This window comes from Falco peregrinus, chromosome 6, assembly GCF_023634155.1.
Source record: "Falco peregrinus isolate bFalPer1 chromosome 6, bFalPer1.pri, whole genome shotgun sequence".
NCBI lineage: Eukaryota > Metazoa > Chordata > Aves > Falconiformes > Falconidae > Falco > Falco peregrinus.
The window spans coordinates 21386442-21404411 of NC_073726.1; the positions used below are offsets into that span (position 1 = coordinate 21386442).

General features: G+C 46.9%; 1 protein-coding gene across 1 annotated transcript in view; it reads left to right on the top strand.

The window, feature by feature from the left end:
* Positions 1-17970, top strand: part of SHANK3 (SH3 and multiple ankyrin repeat domains 3) — a 368446-nt gene that overhangs the window by 264968 nt on the left and 85508 nt on the right.

The following is a 17970-nucleotide window of genomic DNA, read 5'->3' on the forward strand; positions in this document are numbered from 1 at the left end:
GATCTCGTGGCAAGAGAAGGCTGAACCTCAGATCTTGGAGACAGCTGATCTGGGGAGTCATAGAATCATTTAGGCTGGAAAAGACCCTTAAGATTGAGTCCTGCTGTTAACCCAGCACTGCCACATCGACCACTATACCATGGCCCTAAGCGCTGCATCTACATGTCATTTAAAAACCTCCAGGGACAGTGACTCCACCATGTCCCTGGGCAGCCTATTCCAATGCTTGACAACCCTTTCAGTGAAGACATTTTTCCTAATATCTACTCTAAACTTCCCCTGGTGCAACTTGAGGCTGTTTCTTCTCGTCCTGTTACTTGGGAGAAGAAACGGACCCCCACCTCGCTACAGCCTCCTCCCAGGCAGCTGTAGGGAGCGAGAAGGTCCCCCCTGAGCCTCCTTTTCTCCAGGCTGAACCCCCCCAGCTCCCCCCGCCGCCCCCCCCAGCCCTGTGCCCCTGCCCCAGCCCCTGCCCGGCTCTGGACACGCTCCAGCCCCTCAGTGTCTGTCCTGCAGTGAGGGGCCCAACACCGCACACGGGATCCGAGGTGCGGCCCCACCAGTGCCCAGTACAACTGAAGAGCTGCTGCTGTCCTTCACTGTGCGTGAGAGTTGAACTGCTGACGTGACCCTGATGGTGGACAAAGCTTCATGGTACAGACCAAGGCAGAAGAAATCTGTGTGTGACAGTAACCTGCAGTGCTTAGCGGTCTGAAGAAAAGCATTTTGTTTGTGTATTAACCAGGTTAGCTCTAGGCACGTGAGCGAGATGTGCCAACCAACTGCCTGTTGGAGGCATTTTTCAAAACTGCTGTGACCTAGGAGTGCTGCTGGCACTTCCCTGGGAAGGGCAGCGGATCCTTGTGCTTTGGAAAAGGCACAGAAACAGCACGGAGTGCAGACCATAGTTAGAGGTAATGGCAGAGAGCAGCAGAAGCCGTGGTATGTTGTATTGGCGTGACATAAGCGTGGTTTGAGCAAGCAGAATTGACAGTCCTAAAACTTACTCTCCACCCATCTTTCCATCTCTGGGACTGCACTAGTCGTACATTCCTATCTATAAATAATGAGTTAAGTCTGTCAATAGCAGCTGAATGCTAATTATCCCCCAGTATAATTATCAGCTTCGTAACTGCCACAGGGGAAAAAAGCCTTTACTTTGCCCTGCAGTCCCTTCTGCCATGCTTGTGAACAGCATCTTTAATAGCATTATTAAGGCACTTGGAAGATAAGTCTGTCCCCACTGCTTTCAGGCCAGACACAAGTTTACCTCCAGCTGTTGTTTGTGTGGCTCCGAGCCCAGGCAGAACCTTCCCAGCTTGCTGGAGCCGATGCATCCACTTGCCCTCCTGCTGAGTGCAGGATCTCTGCATCCTCTGACAAGGAATGCTTGCGTCAGCCCCGAGAAGAGCGCGTACAGCTACCCATATGTTAGCTGCATATATTTGCATGTATGAATACTAAGTCATGTGCACAGCAGGAATAACACACTAACAAATCACAGTAGGTTTTATAATTATTTTGCGTGGGTGTAAATTACTACTTGAGCTGCAGGGCAGAAGAGAATCAAACCATAAATCTGTCCCTCTTCTTCTGTACGCTGGCTACAGCGCTGGCTTGGAAGCAATCAAGGGTGCTTGTACGCTGCTACTGCTGCTTGTGAATGTTTTGTGAGGGTGATTTGCAATTTTGGTTTTGTTAAGAATGCTAATTAACTTTCAGGATGGTGATTACTTGGATCACTTACCCTTTTTTTTATAAAAAAAAAATAGGATTCTGTTTGCTTTCCTTAAGTTTCTGCTACATTTATGTCCATTTCTGTCTTTTCAGGAATAGTTGTCAGGGTTGCTATATGTGCTCCCATGGTGCAAGTATTAATTATCAAAGTACTTCCATTCCTATGACTGTGTTGGGGGTTTTCATGGTACGGTCTTCATAGAGAAATACTTTTTTGCTCCCTCCTTTAAACTGAAGTGGACTAATAAATACACAGTAAGAGAAGTCAAGAAGTCAAAAGCATTACGTTGCTAATAAACGTGATCTTTTTTTCTACTTCACCCATCTCCTGGTGTAAAGAGAAGCCTCTGGTGTACTGCTCCTGCGCTGCGAGGTCAGACTTACTAGAAGTTTGAATGAGAGTGAGATGAAACTTGAGAGTCAGCAACACCAGGGTGATGGTCGCTGTCTGTAGAGCTGCTGGTGCAGCCTGTATGCTGATGTCTGCTGCTGTGGTGGGTGCTCTGATCGGCTTTCCTTGTTTTAAGACAGCCACAGAAATGTGAGGTTTCAGATCCATATGTTCTTCTGCTTCCTTGAGTAGCAATCATGCCTGAAAGCTATTTTCTGCATTTGGGTTTTTAGCAGATCATTACTTTCTCCCATACAATCCTTACCACGACATTACATGCCTATGTCATGGTAATATTGGCCTTTTCATTTTTTGAAGGCTGTTTGTAAGCTTTAATGCTGTGACAAACAGCTTACTTAGCAGCAAGGAAAGCTGGGCTAAGCACATTATGTATGCACTGCATTGATTTCCAATTCAGACCATCACTGGTGAGCAAAGCGCTCTACAAAATTAGCATGAACTCTTCCATAGTAAAACTCAGCTGAGGGGTTTTGGCTGACAGGCGCTGGGATACACTGGTGGAGTGTGGGGACCTGGTGCCTCTAGGAGCGAGCCCTTGGGAAGTGACCCTTGCTTGCTTTTCAATCGGGCTGTGTTTTGCTGTGGTCACATTCCTATTCAGAGACAGGTCTAGGACATATCATAGCAGTACATGTCATTTCTAGGTGCCTTTTTAGGGGAGGGAGAACACTTGGCGATCTGGACAACCAGTGTGTTATTATCAGTACAAAATTAAAAGGAATAAATATGTTTCTGGAACAGGTTCCTAAAAGAAAGATTTGGGGTTGTCTGCAGCGCATTTTACATCTATTGTGACAGTAGGTAGGGGAGGACAGGGAGGAAAGGGGAGGTGACTGATAATTAACTAAAATTCAGCAACCTACAGAAAAATGGCTTGTTCCAGATGGTGACGGGCTTGATGGTTCACCTCTACACCACTCTCTGTAAATTTGCGAGGTTGCTTTCCACATCTAGCTGGACTTGGAGCAAAGGAGCCCTGATGTTGAATGTTAGCAGCATTAGGGTTGTGCAAACAGAATTTCGCTAATGCTGCTTCTAGCTGTGTCAGTGGAATAGGTGTCTTTGTCACTAACGTCAATAGAAGTAGCTGATAAACACAGGAGGCGGCTTAGTGAATTAATTGGTTTTCAATGATGTCTTTGCTGGTTGGAAACCCACTATAAGCACTGATTGTTAAATTACCAGCATAGAAGATATAAAAAAAGAGGGTTTTTTTCTGGGTATTCATGTTCTAAACAGAGATGACAAAATACATTGTGAGAGCCAGAGTGTGTTAACTTAAAGTTATTCTTAATTACAGTAAAAAGTTAATGATAATTATTACAGAGGAAACATGTCAGACCCAAGGGAAACAGCCACTGTACGAGAATGAGAATTGTGCAAATTACTGAATATTATGAGTACGGTGTGGAAACGTGAGTCCAGGAAGAAAATGTAGTGATGGAGGCTGCTGTGTGAGGCTCACCCAGGGGGATATTCCACCTAGCCTCTTCCTGTCATCACAGAACCCTGCCAAAGTGGTTGTACAAAGTGGACCCATCCAGTACTGTGAGACAAGTTATTTTCATCTGATGAGTAAATTTGTGAAATGATATTTGCGTGATGCTGCCCCTTAAAATGAGCTAGGACACCAAGGCAGGTCTGTGTGAGCTGTCAGCAGTCTCTCTCAGCCAAGCTGGTGTGAGAGGCAAAGGTATAATCAGGGCTCTGTGTGCAGCCCCGGCTGGAGCGATGCACTGTCATGCTGCTTCTTGCAGGGGGACCACCACTTGTCAGAGCTGTTGCAGCTGCTGCCTGGTTTGATTCATGAGAAAGCAGTGCAGCGAGACAACTGAAGGCATAAACCCAAAAACCATCATTCAGGTTTTTTCTCATTCTGAAGGTGCTAAGTCATTTATTAAAAAGACAGCTGTCAGTTCAGACCATAAAGGATGTGTTGATCAATAGTGACTACACTGCTTGTGCTGAGTCTCAAGCAGCTGCAGTCACAGTGTGCACCTGATACAGATACGCCTGCATGCTAAGAGTATTTCTTGTTGCAGACATCACGGAAAGGATCGGTGTATGCATGTGTGAAGTCAGGGGAAAAGCCTTACCTCAGAACTAGCAGCTGCTGCTGATGGTGGGAGTGCTGTCTAGGGACACGCTCTGGTGATTAGAGCTGAGACACGGGCATTTCATATTCTGACACATAGAAAGCTTCCTCAAAGTGGGCACAGCCATTCATGGCATCACCAAGAAATTATAAATGTCCCCTCTGACTCATCTCACGAACCAGCTGATGACAAGAGTCTGCTGGCACTGGAAGTCATCCCTGTGGATTGCCAGAACAGTGAGGGAGCAGCTGCAGTGTAAGATGCTGCATACATGACATCTGTACCCTTAGAGAAATCAAATAATTGCTATTGAGCTCTTAGAGGATTAGGACTGAGTTGGTCAAATCTCAAGTTGCAGCAGTACACCTAGTAAAATAAAACAGTTTGTAAAACAGCAAAGATGAAGGGATGCCTCACTGATTACTGCCTCCGCTGATTAAGACTGTTGAAAATCAGTTCTAGCATATGACCCTTAAGCAAGTTACTGCGCCGGTCAGTGAGGTTTTGGTGCACGCTCATGGTCTTCGGAACAAGGCCCTCAGAGGTCCTGTGCTTATGCACTGTTATTTCAGCCAGCATGCAAAACTCCAGCACCCAGCAGCTGTGAAACACAGGCGCTCCCTCTGCGGGCTGCAAGGGGTTGAACTGCTCAGCGAATTGGACACCAGTGCACAGTTTCAGCAAAACTAGTTTCTCGTCATGGTCACTGCTCCGGTTAGGGCACACGAGCTTCTTTTCTTACTGTTCTGAATATCCTGCGAATCTAAGATATTTCAAAAGACCGTAAGACAGATGTTCTTAGTGATTTTGGGACCTGCCTTTGAGCTCTGTGAGAATGATGTCAGAAAGTACTGCAGCTATCACAGGGAGTTGGATTTACCTTTAATGCAAACCGGTGTGACTTGAAGAAACAGTGCCCAAATCCTTGGGCCACGTAGCCATCAGTACCATTAAATAACTCAAAGACCAGAGACTGCCTGCAAAGCGCAGCTGTTTCCAGGACTGAAGCATTGCATGAGGATGATCAGCTCATTAGAAAAATGCGTGTCAAGAAAACCTGACATCTGGTGACCCTGAGTGAGTTGCTGCCCTCCAGCACCGAGTATTGCATCAAAGGGAGCATGACCAGCTCCATAGATGGAGCTGGTCACTATTAGCCAGCAGCAGCCTGTCACAGGTGCTGGTGTCGCTGCCAGGAGGATGGGACTCCTGGACACCGGGTAAGTCCTGGTGTAGAGGTTTTGTAAGAGAAATACAAAGGGTGGTATGATTAAAATATCAGTGGAAACATCTGTATGAGAAGGCACCAAGAGACACGGTAGATCAGGGACCAAAGGCATGGCTTGTCCTGACAACCCCAAACACCCTCAGCAGTAAAACCGCTCAGCATGGAAGGCTGTGTTGCTGACCTGGGCTGCCCACAGTGCAGATGCTGCTTTAGATAGTCCTGTGTGCTGGTAATGGCACCGCACAGATGACTCGTTGGCAGACCACCTGCACTCTGAGAACAGGGGGATGGCAACATGGTCGCCATGCACTGCCTGTATGTGCACATCCTTTCCTCATCCTTTCCATCTGCATGAAGACAGACTGCAGTCACTACGTGCCCCAGGTGAGGAAAGAAAAAGTAGTTGTCAGCAGCCTTGCTAGGATCGAAGAGGATGAAGCAAGATAGATTCAGGACAAGGATCATGTCATAATAACTGTTGACTCCTACAGAGTCTGAAAGATCTGTCAAAAGTATAGTTTGGTTTTGCTGAACAAGAAGATACCAGGAGACATGGTGAGAACTTAACAGCCACTGTCCCTTGTCGTGTCACACAGGCGACCCCTGTCAGGGTATTTGGTAGCTCACACTTTAGCAGTTCTGAGTACGTGGCTACAGGAATGTGAGCGGACAGAATCAACTTAGTAGAAGTTAAATAGTCCAAATCACCTCCTTCAGGGAGGTCTTGTGCTGAGTTTCCTTGATTTAATTCTTACGATGATGATGCAGTGATGACCAAAATGGACAAAAGCTGGTGGCTGAGGATAGGGTCTCAGCGAAGGGCTGTGCTGTAACTATTCTTCAGCTACTGAGGCTCAGGCCTCCCATCAGGTATGATTAAATGGCTCTTTTTGAGCTTTAATCTTCTGTGTTGTGGGTGACGTTTTTCCCCGGTGTTGCAGGTTAGGGTCTGAACAGAGCCGTCAGTATTGAACCACCTCAAACATCCCAGGTGCATGAAGCAGGGCAGCCAGTCAGGTCACTGGTGGTCCCGATGGGCCAAGGACAGCCAGCCTTCAGTGCTGTTTGTGGGTTTGATTCAGAAGCTGCACATTCCTGCGATCATTGTCAGAGCAACCATAGAGTGCAGCGAGGGACTCTGGCTGTACGAGGAGTTCAGATGTGTCTGCTGCACAGCCTGCTGCTCCTGCGGTTCCTACTAGCAAGCTTTCAGAAGTGATTTAAGTGTGATGGGTTTGATCCCTTAGAGCAGCATTTCTCTTCAAACATGTAAGTGGGTTTTCTGGAAGGAAAGACCTTGAGCAGTGTGATGCGTGCATACTGCAGACATGACTCCTTTCATCTCAGATGTGTATGCTGTGAGTTGAGAAGGGCTTTTGCCAAGCTTCATAAGAGGGTTGAACTGGCTTAGGCAAGAAGTCCAGTTCTTTCTCTGACAGAGACCAGTCCTGGGTGACCAGGGAAGGATATGGGAAGAGGGCATGTATGCAGTGATATTTCCCCAGCACGCTCTGTCCACATCCAACAGCTTGGGGGTTGGAGATTCTGCACCCACAGTGTGTCCTGTACGGAGTAATACTTGAGGGATTGCTCCTCCAGGAGCTTGCCCAGTTGCACCTTGATCCCATGTAATTTTTTGGCACACTATTCTGTGGCAAGAAGAAACTTCATCCCAAATCCTGTGAAAAATACAGTTTACTTTAAACATTATCTTGTCGATTCATTTGATGTGGCCTCGTCCTTGTGCTGGAGAAAGCAATAGGCAGGCCCCCCTCCCTAGCACTCAGAATCTGGTAGAACCATTTCCCCTGAGTTGTGTTTTTTCCAGGTTAAGTGATACTAAGCAGCACCGTTCCTTATACAGAAAATCTCTGCATGCTTTGGATGGTCCATGTCATCTTTCTTTTTTCCAGTTCTGTTGTATTCTTTTACAAAATGGGTGATTAGTGTTACTGAAGTATTTAGGATGTGGGGACACTTTGGCTGTGTCGGTGGTGTAACTTTCCTCTCACTTTTCTTTGCTTATCATTCCTGGCCATTGTATGACATTAGGCTGACACCCTTCATGAACTGTCTACCATATCCCCAAGTTCTTAATCCTGTAGTAATGGTCAGCTCAGAGCCTGTGATTTTACGTATGAGGAGAGAATTATTTTTTCCCATGTACATCAGTTTTTTCCCCACCTTACATTTAATCTTACATTTTAAGATCTTTCTACAGTTTCTCATAGTTTTCCTCATCTTTATTACCCTGAATAATTGAGCATTATCAGCAAACCTTGTTACCTCTCATTTCATTCCTCTCTCATAAATGATCTAGGGCTGTGCTGAGCAGCATAAGCCCTGGCACCGGTCCCCATGAGACTCTGCTGCTGACCTTTCTTCTGATGTGAAATGCAATCATTTACTTTTATTTTAAACCTTTTAACACATTTAATATGTAAAACCCTTCCTTTTTATCCCATGGCTTCTTGGCTTCCTCAGGAGATTTTAATGACAGACCTTGTCAAATGTTTTTGGAAATCTTAGTAGACTTCGGTTAAGTTTTTGTTGTCAAATAACTCGGATCCCCGTGGGTCATCCCTCTGGCTACATAACACTTCAGCCCTTGCTCTGTTCTGGAGTTGACCCACTGCTCTGGAATCTGGTTGTGGTTCTCAGGATGTTTAAATCTAGCAAGGGCTTGCTAAAGGTGCTACTGAAGAGACTGTTGAGTTTGGCTGTCTTCTTCCTGCGTGATCCTCCAGTATAATCCTAGCAGGTCCTGTGCCTTCAAACACCGTTGCCTGTCCCTGCGCTGTGCTCGCGTAGCGCTCCCCCTTAGCACCATGTTGTGGAACACTGCTTCATCAGGTGCTGCACAGTCCTCAGGTTATTTCAGCATTTTGAACAAAAAACACATTAAAAAAAAGATGGCATGTTCATTCCCAGGGGACACGCGGGGCAGCATGGGTGCAGGCACTGGGCTCTGAGGGAGAGTGCCCAAGCAATGGCAACACAAGTCCTTCTGCACTGATGGGTATTGGGGACCAAGAGCGTTTCCTGAGATGGTTGAGAGTAGCACCATAGGTTGAGGGTTTCCCTGCTGTCTACAGAATCCCAGAATTGGCGGTGGTGGGGAGGGACCTCTCTTACCTGCATCCACATGTGCTTTGTCATGGAATCACAGGATGGTTTGGGTTGGAAGGGACCTTTAAAGACTATCTAGTTCCACCCCCCCTGCCAGGGTCAGGGACACCTTCCACTAGACCAGGTTGCTCCAAGCCCCATCCAACCTGGCCTGGAACACTTCCAGGGATGGGGCAGCCACAGCTTCTCTGGGCAGCCTGTGCCAGTGCCTCACCACCCTCACAGTAAAGAATTTCTTCCTCATGTCTAATCTAAACCTGCCCTCTTTCAGCTTAAAACTGTTGCCCCTTGTCCTGTCCCTACAGGCCCTGGTAAAAAGTCTTTCTCCATCTTTCTTATAAACCCCTTTTATATATTGAAAGGCGGCAATAAGGTCTCCCTGGAGCCTTTTCTTCACCAGGCTGAACAACCCCAACTCTCTCAGCCTTTCTTCATAGGAGAGGTGCTCCAGCCCTATGATCATTTATGTGGCCTCCTCTGGACCATGTCTTTCTTGTACTGAGGACCCCAGAGTTGGACACAGCACTGCAGGTGATGTCTCTCAAGAGTGGAGTAGAGGCGGAGAATCACCTCCCTCCACCTGCTGGCCATGCTTCATTTGATGCAGCCCAGGATATGATCGGCTTTCTGGGCTGCAAGTGCACATTACCAGCTCTTCTACAGCTTTTCATCCACTAGTACCAAGTCCTTGTTCACAGGCCTGCTCTTAATCCATTCATCCCCCAGTCTGTACTGATACTGGGGATTGTCCATGTGCAAAGGCTTGCATTTGGCCTTGTTAAACTCTATGAGGTTTGCATGGGCCCACTCTTCAAGCCTGTCAAGGTCCCTCTCATGACACCCCTTCCCTCTCACAAATCAGCTGCACTGCTCAGCTTGGTGTTGTCTACAAGCTTCCTGAGGGTGCACTCAATCCCACTATGTCATTAATGAAGATATTAAATAGTATTGGTCCAGTACAGACCCTTGAGGGACACCACTCATTACTGGAGTTTATGAGGCAAGACACTCACTTAAAATGCCATGTTAGCTTTCCCAAGTGTAGTATTTATCCATGTGTTGGCTGGCTCTCTGCTTGTTCCAGTTGCTGGAGCCTTGCCTTGTGATGCATCAGGATGATGGACCTGCAGCGCCTTCCTTCTCTATTGGCACCCCAGTAAAAACAGGGACCATGTGCCCACCATCCTGGCCCCAGGTCCCGCTGTGCTTCTCACCCCAGCCTAGGCACCATGAGTAGCACAGCTCTGTCACCCACAAGGTACTCTGGACACTTAGCTATCTACTCTCAGGTCCTGGTGGCTTGTGCCTCTTTTTTTTGTTCCATAACCTCTTCTAGAGATGCTTCAGTTTAAGATCTGTCTGCTTACAAATCACTGCACTTCTGAAGGGGGATCATCCCCACAACAGGGAAGGAAAAATGTGCTTTGTTTCTCTGCTATGGCCTTTCCTTCTCTGGGTGTTGCTTTGGTACTGCGATCATCTGACCCCAAAGATGCTCTGGTAGGCTTCCTGCTCCGTATGCACTTGAAAACTGATGCAGTATTAGTTTTGATGTCTTTCACAAATTGTTCCAAAGATTCACGTTTGCCTGTCACGCTGGTACTGTGTTTCTGCATTTAACCTGCAAGAGATGATGATTCTTTCCATGTTCCTCTTTTGAATACAATTTCAGCTTTATGAAGGATGTTCTCTTGCGTTTAATAACCTCCATTTCCCTGCTGTTTAGCCATGCCAGCTTCTTTCTGTTCTTTCTCAATCTGTGGCATGTATTTGTACTGTGTCTCCAGCACAGTGCCCTTAAACAGTCTCCATCTGTCTCCTTTGCTGAGGATGGAATAAATCCACATTGTAGAATTTGGGTTGTCTAGGACTCGTTTTTATTATTTATAGAAATATGCATTGTTCTTTCCTGAATGCGTATCAGGCAAGAGGCAGATATAACGTTCTTTAATCTCCTTTCATTCAAGCAAAGGGAGATTTTAAGTGTCATCTGTCCCTTCCCAGTACTTGTGACAGCTGAAGGCAGCGGTGGGGCTGAGTCCTGTACAATCCCTCTGTTTGTGACCATTTTCCCCTTTAAATATAAGCAGTATGGATTTCAAGCGCTAGTGATACATGCTAAGATTTGAGATGCTGTTGCGTGTTACCTTATCTGTCTCTATGTGCATCTGCGCAGCCAAATGGTTCCGACGTCAGCTTTGAACAATGCTGTTTCTGGGGAGCAGAATTCCCACAGGTGACACTGGTAATTTGGCAGCGCTAAGTGTGGATCAGAGGCTGCCTTTGCCTCTGTTTTTTAGTAGACACCATTTTGCACCGTTTGCTGAAGAAGTGGTGATGGGAGGAGGCTGTGAACGATGGACCTAAAAACTCCTCTCCCTGCAGACTGAGACCACGTTTGCTCATCTGTGGTCTATTGTCACTGCTGGCGTCAGGTTTAGCCTGGCTGATGGAGAGCGTGTCCAGGGAGAAGGAGCTGGGCAGCATCCCCCATTCAGCTGCAATGCCTCTTCTGGCAGGTGAGGATAAAACTCCAGGACAACTGGCTTCCTTCTGCCAGTATTAATATAAGCCCGATTATTCCAGGGGCTTATCTTTTGTGCACCTCCATGATGGCATCTTTCCTTGACTTGACTGCTTTTTGGCATTCACAGCAAGGTCTTAACAGTTTTCTCAGTATCACTGCTAGTTTGGAGTCCAGGCAAAACATGTTTTGGACTTTCTCAGACTTTTTGTTCCCTTAATGAGCTGTCTCACCTTAATGTTTTGGGTGATGCCCTAGAAGCTTGGTGTGTTTAAATGAAATGACTCCAGTACTGAAAATTTTCTGGGAAAATTGCCCACGTTTGAATGGGGAAGATGCTGCTTTTCAGTGCCTTTCACTAATGGTCTTCCTCAATTTCTGCAATAGCTGATCTTCAGAATTCCTCTGGTACTCACAGCACACATTTCGTCTGGGACTGAGCAGCACTGGCTTTGGGGTTTTAGCTGAAGTCCAAAATGCATTTGACCAGTGCTGGAAAGGGATGTGATCTCAAACAACACAAGCCTAGGGGCTTGCTGCGATTTCAAACTGTATGTGTGACTGGAAGATGGTTTCTTCTGGAGTTAGAGTTACTTTTCATCTGTCACTTTGCTCCTGACGTAGTTCATAATCAGTGGCTTGATGAGCTGCCTCCTGACTGAATTAAACAGAAGATCATACTGATGGTAATCAGTGCTTCAGGACCAGTTAGGAGCATAAATAGGCTCCTTTCTAGCCCACTCTCTGTTGTCTGCTGCCCTTTGTTACAGAGGCACTACTGTTGCCTGCATTCCCAAAGGTTTCCTCATCTACAGTGGAGATGTAAGTAGTTTATTTTTCCATTCAGGGTAGGGCTTTTCACAGCTTCACTTCTGATGTTGTTGCTGAGGTCCCCTGGCTGCCAGTCTCTGGGCTGGGAGCTGATACCAGAGTAAGACACCCCAGACCTGCTCCTTTCCTCTTCTCCAGGCTGCAGCTATCAGTAAATGTTTGGGATCAGACACTTGATCTTGGAATGCTGTGGTCATTCTTCTCTCTTATTCAGATAGAGCCAAGAAATACAGCTGTCTTACACTTTGGCTGGCATCTGCACCATGGAAGAGCAGGACTGTGTGACGGCAGCCCTTGCAGAGCGCTCAGATCTTGGTAGGTCTCTCCAGGCTCCATTGCAGCGAGGGACGCTGTGCTCGGCAAGCCGGTCAATAGTGATGTGCCTGGCTGATCCCAGACCTCCAGGACGTGCCTGTTCCCTGGTGTTTCTGCTAGAAGCTTAACTGTTTGGTGTATAAATCCAAGGTTGAGCCGTGCTCTCTCTCCCTAAAGCTTCATCTGCTCTGTGAAGTGGGACAGGGGTAGGAAGGAGACCTGGGTACCATCGTGTCATCATCCGTGCTGTTTCATTGCTAGCTTACTCCATGAGATAAATTTGATCTGGGCCAGCTTGCGCTGTCCTGGACAAGCCCAGCTGTAGTGCAAGGCCAGAGGCAGTTTCTGCAATGGAGTTTGGAAAGGGCTACCCTGTGTTATGGCTCTGATTTTTGGGGGGAGAAAAGAAAGTTTGCTCAAAGGCTCAGGCTGTACTGCATGCTCTTGGGGCCAGAGCATGTCTGTGCCCCACTTTCTATAAATTCTTCTTCTGTTGTTGGAGATGTTTTGTGCATGAGGTAGCTGAGCAGAACCAAACTCCTCGCACTGCCTGGCTGTGGGTGTGGGGCAGTCTGGGGGTGAGGTTTCTACTGGGAGAGACCTGACATGGTCCATCCCTCCACCAACATCAGCGTCAGCTGAACTTCAGTTTTTCTTGAGGGACATTTATCTAAAAGTTCCCAGTGAGTGGCCTTCTATCACGACCTCATTCCTGTGCTTCAGCAATATTACTACTGAGCAGCTGTGTGACACCTTTTAAGCATTTTCTTACGGGAATAATCAAGCCAATCAATCAAGCCAGGTTTTTACTTTCCTGCTGGGCCTTATATCTTCCAGGTGTCTTCCTCGGGACTCTCTCCTCTTGACCTACATCATTCTGGAAGCATGGTGCCAAGAGCTGGGCAACTGGAGTGTTACCTAACTTCAGTAATGTGATTCACGTTACTTCATTGTAGGTGTCTACCATGTAGGTGTCTGAGCTCATCGCCCTGGCTCACCCTGGGAGTCGATACAGATGTGCACAGTCAGTGGAGCCAGGGGTGCCATTCATTTGACAAAATGTAGGCGGTCATTTCAGCATGGGATGAATCACAGCTCCATTGACTTCACAGAACAGCTCTCCATTGAGTCTAAAAGGAGCCCAGAGAGACTTGCTCACTGTAGGTGCTTGTTTTATATACACCCACATTTAACTAGATGAGTCCCAAGGCTACTGCAGCATAGGATAGGGCAGAAAGATTATTTCAGGTCTTAGACAGCACTCCTCTTTGTGTACCTCCAGTCAGTCTGTCATCCTTTTTACACAAAAGTGTGACACTGCTGCTGATGCTTGTGGGTCCAGGATGGTATTTGCAGCCTCTCCTGCCAGCTGGCTGCCTGGACAGCCCTTCTTCATCTTCTGTTTTTCTTTTCATAGTTCCTGACTCTAGCACCTTGCACTTTGCCTTTTTCCTCTGGTATTTTTCAGACCATTTCTCCAGTGATAGTACCACGTGAATCCCAGTCTGCTCTTCTAACATGCTGATGCCCTCTCAGATTGGACCTTCTGCAAATTTCAGTTTACTCTCTGTTACATGCTAGTCATCAGTGGAAACAGTGACCTTGTCCCATGACAGATCCCTGTGAAATCCCGCTTGATATGTCCTTCCAGTTCAAGAGTAAAAAATGTGTCAAACAGCTATTTACTCACCTTGAAATTCCCCTCTTGTTTTTTATGACAGTGCCTTGTGAGAGCATTCAAAATGCTTAACTGACATCAAGATACATACTACAGAACTGTCTTTCCCACATTGATGAGACCTATTATGTTCAAACAGAAATTAGGTTCGTTTAGCACAACCAGTTCTTTCAAATCTGTGCCACCTGCTATTTATCACCTTCTCTTCTTCTAGATGTGTTATTAAACTGTTCTGCTGTTTGTTAGAGGATTTTCCTGGGAATTAAAGATGAGTTGCTTCATTTTATACTACTTTGATCTTTCTACTGCCTGTTTTTAAAGATGAGCATCGTCCCTTTTTCAGATCTTCTGGAGTGCCATGCATCCCATGCAAGCTTTCAGAGACAACCCATCATAGATGTCAGATACTTTCCACTGGCTGCACAGGCACTTTCAGTGAATTTCACCAGAACCAGACAATTGGAATAAACTCTTAATTCTTCTAACTGCTGTGTTTTCACTTTAGGATCAGAGCTTCTCTTTGCTGCTACAGTGTTCCCGGAAGTTACCTGTAGCTGTTTAATACAGCCATAACCGTGCTATTTTTTTAATTGCTCATTTGATAGTTCCATTAGGTTTGACCCTCCAAACAGTCACAAAGTTACTAAAATAATTTGCAGTAGTCAAGCTAAATGTGCATTAACTGTCTTTAATTTGGTTTCAACAAAAGTCAAACCAGCAGAAGGTCTGACAGTCAACCCTGCGGAAACGAGATGGTCTGGTCGAGTTTGTGTCTTCTCTTGGAGCAGCTCTGAAGAGCCATGCTCCAGCGTCTCTGTATCATGACATTAGTTCATCTGTTTATTCATTTACCAGTTATATGTAGGGCACAGTAGTCTGGCAAGGAACTTGAGGTGCTCTTTTCCATTGAGTATCATAACTTTATTTAAACACAGATGTCACGAGTATTAAATCACTGTTTTGCTTAGTCCTTCTCTGATTCCTAAAAATACCTCCCTGCTACATCTTATTTTTTGAAAGCTCCTATTTTTATTGAGAAAAAAATTTTAAAGTGAGTAATTCAGGTTATTTTTTCAGTATGACGCTGTCACAGGTCTTTGATTACGCTGCTTCATCTCCTTCCCCAGGTGGGTTTTTATTGCTTTTTCCAGCCCTCAGAGCTCCAGCAATGCTGATCAGTGGCATCTCAGGTGTCTCTCTACTCCCCCACAAATCTAGTTCACATAAATGTATGGACTTTTTGTTTCACTTTTTATATACATCTACCTGTAAAACTAATTAGTGTGGTTATATCAAAATGTGAAGCTGTGCAATGGATTGTGCTGTGGCCAGTTATGAATCTGAGGATTTTTAGGTGTCTGCAGAGCTAGATGGCAATAGGCAAAAGGTGTGCAGGTTCCAGAGGGAGTTAAACTGGTAATGCTCTTGCAAGATCCCTCTTGCGAGTCGTAACTTCATAAATCCCTCTGGACATCACAGAACAAGAAAATGAGCTAAAATGAACATCCAGCGTTTCTAAAAATCCCACAGGTAGCTCTATCTATGTGCTTTTTGGAGCATTCAGGGACAGAAGGTAGTGTGTTGAGGAGTTTGCCTATTGTTTCTGACAAGCTTAGAGTTTTGAAGGAAGGTGCTTCTTGCCAGTTTATTTGTAGGAGGAGGAATAATTCAGAGGTGGCAGAAAGAATCAAATATTCTTTCTGCAGAATAACTTGCAGTAAGAGCAGCAACACATCAGACTTACTTAAAGGCTTACATTATTGCAGGAAATCTTGGTAGATGATGGTTGGTGGGGGAGGCTGGGTGAATTTGTACTTACACAGGGTATGAGCAGTTTTGTCAAGAGTTTCTTCAGTTTATCACGTCGATGAAACAACCACAGAGGAATTAGCGATACAGAATTTTCTTTCATCATGGATTCTTCACTTTCTGATTGATAAATCAATTGCAGCAGGACAAATTGGGGACTTGATCCCACCACCAGGTAAAATAGAAATCGTGATTTTGTACATAAAGATTTGTTTGCCTTTCTCTCTCTCTCTCTCCTGCATGTACACATGCACAAACACATTCTTTTAGAGGTGGCAGAAGTTGCTCTTGGTAGGGGGTTAAGATCTGGCACAGTTCATCTACAGGGGATTAACATGTCGTATGGAAAAAAGGAGATATTCCTGTGGATGTGGAATGTCTTAGGTCTAGCTCTCTTCCTAAATGGTAAGTCATAGTTCAAATAGAAGATAAAAGGCTTGTCACAGAATCACAGAATGGGTTGGGTTGGGAGGGACTGTCAAGGATCATCTAGTCCCACCCCCCCGCCATGGGCAGGGACATCTTTCACTGGACCAGGTTGCTCCAAGGCCCGTCCAGCCTGGCCTTGAACACTTCCAGGGATGGGGCACCCATAGCTACTTTGATTGAGGAGTCATGGTTTGAGGTTATCTGGCTCTTGTCACATGGACAAGAGGATTATGTTACCGTGATGACCTCTTCTGGGCATGGTAGTTATGAATCTGTCTCCAGTAGGATGCTTTACACTTGGAAGAGAGAATTTTGTTGTAGAAGGGAGAGTTTTACGCATATTGAGGAACATATGCATAACCAGCTCTGCTTTTGAAAGTCAGGCAATGTGTTGAAAATGTGACATAAAGGGATGACTGTATGACAGCAGCTGCCTCCTTTAAAGCGGTTCACATAGTTTTGTTGAAGTTTATCCATGTTTAGGTACTTTGTTGGATGAAGTCACTGGTTTTGTAGGTACCCTATTTTTTCACAGATAATGCTGAAGCATGTCCAGAATTATAGCGCAAAGTGAAATTATTGGGGAAGTCCAAGGAATTGAGGCTTGTGTGTTGTGTTAGTTTCCATGGACGATGTCTTGTATGTCTTCCAGACTGCCTTGGTACCTGCAGCAGTGTATTGCGTGTATCTGCTTTCGTGATCACCTTCCCTTGGTCTGGAAAACAAAGGAATATTTCTGTCCCTCTCGCTAGAAGCTAGATAATATTGTGGCGTTAACGCCAGAATCGCAGAACTACCCACCCAAAATGGGATTGCGATGCCTGTAAGTGTAGCACTGGCAGATGAGGGGCTACAGGGACAGAGTACAGAGGTGTGTCCTGTTCCGGTGCTTGTCGGTCGCGGTCCACGGCTGCTAGAAAGTAGGCACAGCAGCGACGGTTGCCAGCCCAGTCCACGCAGCAGCATGGTGAGCCCGTTGCCTTCCATCCAGAAACACCCACTGCCTCCCCAACCCTGCTGTGTTCGTCAGGGTCCTGGGGGGTGACATGGGGTGCCATGGGGTGCAGCCTGAGCCCCGGCAGCCCACCCCTTCCCCGCAGCCAGGGGCAGGAGGCAGCAGGCGCGGTGTGCCGGTGGGGCGTGTGCCTGCCTGCGGCGGCGGTACCGCGCATGTTGGGGCACCTCATACCGCAGTGTGCCAGCCCAGCTGCTCTGTGCCAGCGCCCGTCCGCGGCCGTCTCCTCCCTCCGGCGAGCGCGCCTGCCTGCGCGCCCACTGCTCGACCTGCTCCTTGGCAGCGTGTTTCTGTGCAGTGCGGTGCCGCACGAGGCTTTGTCCCCACCGCTGCGCGCTGGGCAGAGCCCATGGCTGGTCGCACACCCCCGGCTCTGGGGGCCAGCCCGCGCCATCGCTCCCTCTCCGCATCTCTCGGGTTTGGCTCGTGTGTAAAGCTCCTTCCCCGCGCTGCCGAGAAGGACCGAGGCCCCTGATTAATTCCACTCTGATGTCAGACATGCGGCTCTGCTGGGAGGGATTTGCAGGGCTGCATTTAAGCTCCAGTTTGCTGAGAGAATCCCTCTCCCATCTCCCCTCCCCGTGCGCCCCCCGCCCCTCCCGGCGCACGTAGAGGTGGTTTGTTGGAAGGGTCGCTGGCGGCCGGGGTCTGCGCAGAGCCGCACATCCATTCCTCTCTCTCCACTGCTGGATTTTCCCCGTTCTTCTCGTCTGGCCACGGCAGAGGGCAGGGAGAGCAGCTTTGTTAAACTAGGACAATGCAATGCA